Source organism: Panthera tigris, chromosome C1, assembly GCF_018350195.1.
Source record: "Panthera tigris isolate Pti1 chromosome C1, P.tigris_Pti1_mat1.1, whole genome shotgun sequence".
NCBI classification, from domain to species: Eukaryota; Metazoa; Chordata; class Mammalia; order Carnivora; family Felidae; genus Panthera; species Panthera tigris.
Window position 1 is genome coordinate 191,876,872 of NC_056667.1, and position 10,802 is coordinate 191,887,673.

Below are 10,802 nucleotides of genomic sequence, written 5' to 3' on the forward strand. Positions count from 1 at the left end.
CAAGTGGGAGAGAAAACTATAAGCCAGAGAGGGGACCTCATAACCTAGAGAAGGAAAAGCACTGGACGGGGGAGGCCAGATGCCAGGATGTAGTGTCTGCTGTACCCACTGACTGACTGGCATGGTTGTGGCCAAGCTTCTTGGGTCTTCTGCATTCCAGTCTCAGGTGTTGTCTAAAAAATGATGAGCCTGGTTAATATCACCAAGAGCATTTTTCACCGTACCACTCGAAACTTCATAAAGGCTAGCACAAATTATGATTCTTCTAATTCACTGAGTTGGAAACGCATTTGTCGGCCGAACATTTGTCTTATTTCAATTCGTTCACAAGGGGGCAGATAGGCTCCCTTAGCTTTGATGCTTTTTTAAAAAGCAAAAGACTTAGCATTTGCTTTAACCCATTCTTGTTTGTAATTCTGAGCCAGCCCTTAGAATTTCAGACTTAAATTATAAAATATGCATTTCTTGCCCACTGTGATAACTTCCCCTTGGACCACCCTCCCCAACGCCATTCAACGTGGCATAATAAACAAAGGTTTAAATCTTAAAAATATGAGCGAGCCTCACCCCCAGGAGGTCCAAAGACCTAGTAAGGCTATCAGCTAGCTGTGTCACCTTGGACAAGTGAATTTATGTCTCTGTGTTTTTCTGTTTCCTCTTCTGCAAAACAGTCATTGAATGATTGGAAAGGTCCCTTCTAGCTGTAGAGTTCAGTGACTTCGTACATTGAGTAGCTCTGTGTGGTTGAAAGGGGGCCATTTGCATAGACTATTTGGTTTAAATTTGAATTCAGCCGGTCACTCTTATTTTCTGTCTACAGAGCTTTAACAAAAACCAAGACTCTGGCTGGAAATACACACAAAGGGTCTAATGGAAAGATGTTAGCTGTCTCAGGCATTAGCTGTTTCATAGAAACCAACCCCCAGAAGTCACAGCCTACATACTCTGTAAGAATATCATGCCCTGAATATCTGTAAATATCTGTATACTCCATGCAGATCCCCTCCCTGCACCCCTGTAGCTATGATACAGGACTCTCAGATTGTGTTCTATTAGGTGCCCAGCCCTTAATAAATTCCCCTTTCAGAATCTCTTACCAACCAGAGACGGATTCTGGTGCTTTTGTTCTCTCCCTGCTTCTGGAGGCGTGCTGGAGCATTGAACATCATCGTCTTGGGCTGGTGCTCACAGACATCAGGAAAACACATGCCTTTTTTTTTTTTTTTTTGGTTGCTAGGAAACAATGACTGAATGAAAATAATTTGTTTTTACCCATCCCCTCCCTTCCTCCAACCCCTGCCATCCTGCAGGGGAAAGAATGTCATATATTTAGACAGGGTTGTGATCCTGACCTGGAGTTCACGTATCTTTTTACCTGAACAGGCTTCGGTTTCCCACCTAAATGATTAATCGGAAAGCCTAGAGGATGCAAGAAGTCCCCCTCCCCTCCCCCAGGGTTTTTTATAGCACTTGGCTGCAGACCCAGGAGTCAACTGACTGAGCAGGGATTTCTGGGGAACGTCTGCCCCGAAGCATTCAGGGTGATTCCACCTGATGATAGTGCGGTGGGAGTCCTGAAGAACCATCACCTTGGTGCAAGGCATCACCATTTCCCCCCTGCTAGGGGGTCTCCCTGCTCACACACTTGTCTCTTCATCCTGAGTACTTCTTCCCCTGCTTCAGGCTTGCTCACAGTTTCCCACCCCTCTTAGCGGAAGACCAAAACTTGCCACGGCCTGTGTGCAAGTCTCCCCCATACTCCTGGACAGAGCAGAGTTTGTTCTGGCCCATTGACACCGGGGCGTCTGTTATCAGGAGCACTTCCACTCCTCCCCACCGACCAAGTCTCTTGGTTACTTGATGTCTCAGGTGTTCTATGAGTGACAGTAAAAACTCTAGATCTGGACTTTTAGAGAATAGTTGTTCACTCCACAATGAATTTATGCTCTATCCAGACCTTTCCAGGCTTTATGAGCCTAAAGTTTATACAGTTTGAATTTTATGCAAATTTAAGACAAAAATCGTAAAATTGTGAATACAAAATTGAGTTTTTTTAGAACCCTTGATCACAGGTTTCACTTTTTTTTTTTTAGAGAGAGAGAGAGAATCTTAAGCAGGCTCTATGTCCAACACACAGCCCCACACGGGGCTTGATCCCATGGCCCTGAGATCATGACTGAAATCAAAAGTTGGATGCTCGACCCACTGAGCCACCCCAGGTATCTCAAGTTTCACATTTCAAAGAGTTGACAAATACCACACATTAAAAATATACAAAAAAAAATCACAGTATTAATATTAACTTTATTATTAACTGACATGCCCTAAAATTCTTTTTTTTTTTAACATAATACTCTTTGATTATTTCTTAATATGACCGAGATTTTGGGGTCACCTGGGTGGCTCAGTCAGTTAAGCGTCTGACTTCAGCTCAGTTCGTGAGTTTGAGCCCCGTGTCGGGCTCTGTGCTAACATCTCAGGGCCTGGGGCCTGCTTCAGATTCTGTGTCTCCCCCTCTCTCTGCTCCTCCCATGCTCATGCCCTGTCTCTCAATAATAAATAAATGCTAAAAAATTTTTCTTTAAATATGACCGAGATTTTATAATATTATATTCTATTGAGACATTAGAAAGACAATTCAGTCTTGCCTCTAGTGTGGCTGTTCACAATTATTTTTAATTGTAAATAAAATACTAGAATAAACTAGAATTTGTTTTTCAGCTTACTGACTCCTGTTGGTGATGCCTACTCTATAACATTTGCCCCAATGTTTCAGTTTTCTGCTCCCAAGATGCTCCTTGCCAGAGGGCAAACCCTGGAGAACTTCAGCCTTGACCTTGCTAGGTCTGTTCACCCCTGCCTCCCTTCCCCTCTCCCTATCACCACAGCTGAAGTCACTGCAGCTGGCCCAATAAAACTAAGATCTATCAATTGCAGTGCTCTCCTCCCCAGCTTCAGTCCTGGAAAACCCAGATAGGGTCTCGGTGCTCAATGGACCAACAGGGATTGCTTGTTGCTAAGACCCAGCATTGGCGGAGGTAATGGTAGCAACGTGCCTTGCACCAATGCCAGGGCAGCCACCAGGAGGGAATGGAGGGTGGTGCCTAGGCTGCCTAGGTTGCCTCTGCTCACTTCCCCCATGGGGAACTCGTGCAGCCTTTGAAGAACCCAAGAAAGTGAGGAGCCCTCCACATTGGCTGCTTTAGCTTTGTGAGAAAACCCACCTCTTCTTATATTTCTTATTCTCAAGACATTAAAATCAAAACAAAATGCAACAGCCCAAAGCGCTTTTCTACCACATCAAGAAATTGTCAGTTCTCACAACACATCTTTGAGGCAGATATAAAAATAATATCCATGTTTTATACATAAGGAGACTAAGGGATAGAAAGGGCAATGATTTGTCGGAGGAAAAATCCACTTGGGGTCTGACTCCCCAAGGCAATGCATCTTCACCAGACTTTTTGATGTATTCTTCAAACTTTCTAAGATTCCTGTAGTATTCAAGATATCTGCATGTAATAATATTGACTTGACGTTGTGGAACATTTCCACAGAATGTAGATATGAATTTTTCATCGTCATCAAGACTTATATTTAAATTACTGAAAAGGGGTCGTCTGGGTGGCTCAGTCGGTTAAAGCGTCTGACTTCAGCTCAGGTCACAATCTCGAGGTCCGTGAGTTCGAGCCCCGCGTCAGCTCTGGGCTGATGGCTCAGAGCCTGGAGCCTGCTTCCGATTCTGTGTCTCCCTCTCTCTCTGCCCCTGCCCTGTTCATGCTCTGTCTCTCTCTGTCTCAAAAATAAATAAAAACGTTAAAAAAAATGTAAATTACTGAAAAGTAATACTACTACACAATAGACAACGGAGTGGTAACTATGTGATTTTGGGTAAGTTGCTCAACTTCTGTACTTTATTTCCAACTTCTGTAAAGTGCAATGAAAATCTATCTCATAGGTTTCCAAATGTTAGAAATGTCATATATTTGGCCTAGAACATTATAGGTGTGTTATAGGTTGTTGTTATTATTATTATAGTTTTGCAGCTTAATCAATTAAATTTATTCATCCTTTGTTCTTTAAAATGTATTCTTAGCAGGTTTGTATTGAATCCCCTTAGATAGATGGTAAGCTCCCAAAGTGTAAACATTATGTTTTCTATCTTTGTGTTCCCCAAAAGAGAGGCACAATGATGCTTTGCACATATCACGATTCACTAAATATTGTCTGGCATGGGGAAATTTTTTATGTCCTGAACGTAACGTAAACTCTGAACACATTTAGCAAATAGAAGCTCTGCTCTCTCATCTGTAGGCATGTTCTTGCCCTTAGTGGTCGAACAACTGGGGAAGGGGGGTGGTCAGCAGGGGTTGACCAGATGGTAGTGTTTTTAGCATTTGCATTTGGTAAGGAGAAAAACCTGTATGCACATGTAAATAGCTTACGGCCAGCCACCATATGTGAGCATACAGGTTTTGCATGGGGGGGGGAAGAAGAGATGAGATTTAGTAATCTTCTCTGTGAACACAAGAGACCAGACATTGGAGAGTTACAAAGCTCTGACTCTACTCACCCTAGGATTTAGACATGTCTGAGCAGATCTGGGCAAGTCAGGAGGACCACAGATTTGTACACCAAGATTCCATTTGCATCAGTGGTTCTCAACATTGACTGTACTTTAGAATCACTCGAGGGGCTTTTAAAACTCCCTGGATCAATTAACTCAGAATCTCTGCGGGTAGGACTCAGGCATCCATATTCTTCAGATTTCTCCAGGGCTTGCAATGTACAGATCAGGCTGAGAATTACTGGCCCGTGAAAGACTGAGGAATAGCCTAAGTATTTGGGGGTGCCATATTCAGATCCCTTTCACCTTGATAGTCACTGTGAGTGCAGCAGTGATATTTCCTTTGGTGGGCACCAGCTGCCATCTTTCCTTGGGGGCAGAGCCACCATTTTATTTTATTTTTAATAAAAAAAATTTTTTTAATGTTTATTTTTAAGAGAGAGAGAGAGAGAGAGAGAGACAGAGCGTGAGCAGGAGAGGGGCAGAGAAAGGCACACACACAGAATCTGAAGCAGGCTCTGAGCTGTCAGCCCAGAGCTTGTCGCAGGGCTCAAATTCATGGACCATGAGATCATGTCCTGAGCCAAAGTTGGGCACTTAACTGACTGAGCCACCCAGGCACCCCAAAGCCATCATTTTAGACTTAGCAAGATATGTTATACAGGACATTCGGCTGCATGTAACAGAAACACAGCCTTTACCTATCAACTTTAAACAGGTATCTTATTTCTAGATCAACATGGATCCATATGTTTTTCTTCCTATCATTAGCTTGTGAACATCACATTTATATTACATTATAATTCAATATTTTTGGTATTAAATTTCAACAATTAAAATATACTACCATTTTTATAAACCTCTTTTGAGTTTTTTCTTCTTATTACGCTACAAGCCTCTAAACGTGGAAGTGCTGTTCTATTCTGTGGCTGGCTTCATGAAAGATACACAACAACAGGGCAAGGACCATGACTTCGAGAAACAAACAGTGAAGAAGTAATAGGTAATATTGCCACCTTTATTTTTTTCCGAGCGAGGTTTTGGAAGCGTGGTAGGGATTGGGCTGACCCAGAGGTCATCGTTCTCAACCAACCTAAGGAGATAAATCATTCTGAAATACTGCCTTTGCAATAGTATTTCTTTTTTTTAATGTTTATTTATTTTGAGAGAGTGTGTGTGCATGAGCTGGGTACAGGCGGGGGGGGGGGGGGGGGGGGGGGGGGGGGGGGCGGGGGGAGAATCCCAAGCAGGCTCCAAGTTGTCAGCGCAGAGCCCAACAGGGGGCTCAATCTCACACACAAGATCAGGACCTGAGCAGATATCAAGAGTCTGACGCTCAACCGGCTGAATCACTCAGGCTCCCCTGTAGTAGTCTTTCTTGAAACAACAAACAACTTAGAAATTAATCTACTAATCCAATAAGAAGGGATAAAGATCATGCTTCAAGTTACCATTGTTCTCTTATCTAAGAATAGATATTTTATAGAACTTGTTTTTTTTTTTATTTGAGAGAGAGAGTATGTGTGTGCACGTGCAAGCGGGGGAGAGGGGCAGAGGGAGAGAGAGATCACGCACACGTGAAGAGGGGCAGAGGGAGAGTGGGGGAGAGAGAATCCCAAGCAGTTTCCACACCGTCAGCACAGAGCCTGATGCGGGGCTGGAACTCATGAACCGTGAGATCACGACCTGAGCTAAAATCAAGAGTCCAACACTTAGCTGACTGAGCCCCCCAGGCACCCTGGACTTGGTTTTTAAATGTAACCTGGGTGTACATTTAATCCAATGGGGCTGAGGTAGAGTTTGTAATAGGCTTCTAATTGTGATAAGGAGCAATGTTAATAGACTAGTTCTTTACCAGAGTTGAGGAAACCTCAGTTTCCCACAAACCCTCCCCGCAAAGCTCATAAATTTCCACGGGGGCCTCCTGGGTGTCTTGTGTAGTTTTATTCTGCCACTTCTGCAGTTGGTCTCCTGCTTCCCTGGTCACTGCCAACGTTTTCACCTTCACCTCCTTCAGTCCATGTGGCTTGAGACTCAGGTCACTCTCAGCTTCTTAGGACTGAACTGTAATGTCAACCCCCTTTCCTGGGTCAGACTCATCCTGCAGTCACCCCTCTCAGGTATGGAGAAACCAGCCCACACATACCCAGGTTCATTCCTCCTCACGGCTTACAATGCATTACAGTCTGATACTCTGGGTGACTCAGATTCTGATTATTTTTACTTTGTTGGATGGTTGGTGTCTTAAATAGCTTTCTCTTTCTAAGCCTCTGTTATAAGTCTGTGTTTGAGAGCAACCCGAGACTGCTCTCCTTTTGCATGGTTCTGTAGAACACTTGAACTAAGCTTGAATCCCTGAACCAAGTATTTTCACTTGGTTCATGGTATGGATTCTTTCTGTGGTCTCTTCCATTCCTGAAGCAATTAGATCCCAGGATCCTGGGTGAATATTCTCAGGAAATCCTAGGTATGTGTGAATTTGCCACAGTTATGTGATTTAAATTTTTCTCTCTGAGATTCCTGTTTCATAAAGAAGGTCTTTGTAGGGAAGTAAACAGGATTCGGGGAGGATAGTCAAAATAGCCAATTTAATTATTTTTACATTTCTTTTAAAAAGCTATCGGTTAAAATGATTCAAGCAATGCTCAAACGCACTCTTGCTAAAAACTCCAATGGCATGGAGATACATTAAGTCATGTGGTACAGCCTCCTTCCATCTCCCAGCAAACTTTTTTTCCTCTGGTTGTAAGCATTATGAACATTTAAGTATGTGTCACTTGAGTCATAACACAAAGCCTTTACATACATAGGTAAATGTAGAAACACTTGTGACGTGTCTCTTTTCATGTAATGGGATTATAGTGATATTCTGTATCGTTTCCCCACCCCCTTAAAACCTCCTTAGAAAGCTCTCCTGATTGGGATATATAAATCTGCCTCATTTCTTTGAACTGCTGTGTACATCCCATAGTATTACATCGCAATATATTTAACAGTTCCTCTAGAAAGAGACCTTTGGGTTGTGTCTAGTTGTTTGCTGCACTAAGCAATCCTGCAGTGGCATCTTTATATAAATACATATTTAGCTTTGTGAATAAGCATGCCCTTAAGATCGATTTCTTGCAGTGGAATTGCCAACTCAAGGGATAGGTACATTTAAATATCGATAGACACTGTTAGAATTGCTGTCTCTATTTCCTCTTCCTCTGACAAGTGAGTGTAGAGTCTATCAACTAATTCTTCTGGTGCAATTGGGGGATCACCAGGATTTTGCATGAACAGCCAAGGAGCGATTTTGGCAAATATTTCAGAGTACGTTGGACTCTCGGGCAGTCTTTCAACTCCTCGGTTGCAGATTCGGATCCAGACATGACACAGGCTTTGTGCACCTCTGGTTTCTGCGGTAAGCATTTCCCTTCATGTCTGTGAGGTTTCTTTCATAATGCCGCGTTTTATTAATAATACTTGTAAGGCACACTTTCTAGCCTCAGCAGTAGTTTGTGTTCCGACCATAGTGTGGTTGGCAGGTCAGTTGTAAATATCTGACCTGGATTGTACTGAGAAAACCCTTTCCTTCCTTGTTAAAGACTCAGGCAGGGGCAACTGGAACAATTTTTTAATCTTAAAAATCATTCCCTTAGGCTTTCCCAGAGCTTACGAGGGAAGAGAGACCGGATCAACTCTCAGTTTACCTCCAGTGAATAGCGTCAACGCTGTTGAGTGTTGGCTTCCCGTGGCTAAGTCCTTCTAAGTCTGCTGTCCTCTGGTCCCTGGAATAACCCCAGTCTCAACCTTGCAGGACTCTCCATGTTTCTTGAGCTGGGGAATTAAAATGCCATAGCCTGTATGACGCTTTGTGCCACTTTACGACAATACATTTTCTGTAGTGGGGGGGAAAGCTGTGGAAAATGAACGTGCACTCTCTATGTTACGTGGACTGGTGATGGGGGGGAGGGGATGGCGGTAAAAATGCGTGGAGTTTAGAGATACTTTAGACTCAGAAGTAGAAGGGTGAGGCAGCAAACATAACAGTTTAAGTGAATTAACGGAGCACTTGTCGAATGCTTGCTAGTTGAGGTATATGCTTATTTCTATTTCTGGGAACAACCTTATGAAGTAATGCCATTTCTTCATTTTGAGATGTGACACTGAGGCTCAGAGAGGCTATATGACATGTCCAGAGCCTCATGACTAGTAAGTCATTTGCAAGAGTTATGCTATATTTGTTTTTTTTTTTAATTTTTTTTTTAACGTTTATTTATTTTTGAGACAGAGAGAGACAGAGCATGAACAGGGGAGGGGCAGAAAGAGAGGAAGACACAGAAGCAGAAGCAGGCTCCAGGCTCTGAGCTGTCAGCACAGAGCCCGACGTGGGGCTCGAACTCACGAACTATGAGATCATGACCTGAGCTGAAGTCGGATGCTCAACCGACTGAGCCACCCAGGCGCCCCAATATTTGTCTTATTTCAAAATCCTGGCAGATCTCACCACAATGCAGCGTGCACCAGTTTATTGTGATAAACAATAAATTATTTTTTTTAGTATAAGTATATCCCAAATATTCCATCTGGGTATACGTTACTAAAAAAAATTATTCATCATTAAAAAATTATTCATTATTTATCTGAAATTCAAATTTAACTGGACATTCTCTATTTTATTTCTTTTTTTGTTTTGTTTTATTTTTTAGATTTGAGAGAGAGAGAGAGAGAGAGAGAGAGAGACTGCACTAACAGGGGAGGGGCAGAGAGACAGAGACAGAATCTGCAGCAGGCTCCAGGTTCCAAGTTGTCAGCATAGAGCTTGACTTGTGACTCAAACTCACAAGCAATGAGATGATGACCTGAGCCGAAGTCGGTCACTTAACTGATGGAGCCACCCAGGTACCCCAGGACATCCTGTATTTTCACGTGCTCCCCTAGATGCCCTAACCTATTAAGAGTCTAGCACAGGGGTGGTGGATGGGAAGGGATGGAAATCTCTCTTCCCTCTCTCCATTTTCTCTTTCTTTTTTTTCTTTCTTTCTGTGCCCTCTTTATATTTCTTCCCCTGCTTTCCTCAAGGTAGCATGACCCATACCTTGTGATATTCTTGCCTACACTCCGGGTTTTGATTATAGTTTCTAGAAAGAATGTGGCTGTTTTCACTGACTTTTACCTTAAATCAACTGGCCTACTGAGGGCGGTATGAAGCCTCTCTCATTTCCACTTCGGACGGCAAGTTTAAAGATTGCCAGTCTCCATTTTAGATAATGCAAGAGAGATAGATGTTCCTTAGGATTAAAGTTGTCAGATTTTAGCTCGATACAAAAGCTGTTCTGAAGAGAGGATATGCAAGAGACATGGGGTAATTATGCCCGACCATGATTAGATCCAGAATTCGTACTGACTGTAAATCAACCAATATCTGCAACCATGTGGCAAGCACTGTTTGTGGCTCTCTGCAGGATTCAGAGATAACGTCCTAACCTTGAAAGGAAAATAAAGGCACTAAAAGAGAAATAGGTAGAGGGGTGCCTGGGTAACTCAGTCAGTTAGGCGTCCCAGTCTTGATCTCAGCTCAGGTCAGGATCTCACAGCTCATGGGTTCGAGCCCCGCATCAGGCTCTGGGCTGACAGCTGGGAGCCCAGGAGTCCGCTTCAGATTCTGTTTCAGTCTCTCTGTGCCCCTCCCCTGCTCACGCTCTGTCTCTCTGTTTCTCAAAACTAAATAAACATTAAAAAAATTTTTAAAATAGAGAGAAATATGTGGAAATAAATGGCGCTTTTCCGAAGCTTGAAGACGTCTGTGGGCACCAAGCTGTGTGCCACTGGCACACCACCAAGATCGGGACATTTTAAAATGGTGGCCCCGGATGTTTAGAAGCGGTGACGTCACAGACTCATGTGGTCAGGCCAGGGATGTATCTGGGTCTCAGACAAACTTGTTAGTGACGCTTTTCTGTTTACCATCAACCTCAGTGTTAAAGAAACCTTTGTGACTGCCCGGCCCGGTTTGCTTCTGGCTGCTCTTAGCCCGGTGGCAGTGGCGGGTGAGGCCCAGGCGGGCCCAGGCACTGTGTCTACCCCCTGTGCCTCAGGGGCGAGTGGGAGTGTTGGCTGCAGTTCTGTCTGGCGCAGGGGAGTGGAGGACTGGTTGTCCAACCTCACTGCCGGTGCGCAGGGCCAAAGTTAGGAAGCCTGGGAAACAGGAAGTTGGTCTTCAGTCCGCCTCCGTCTCGTGCTCCACCTCTGT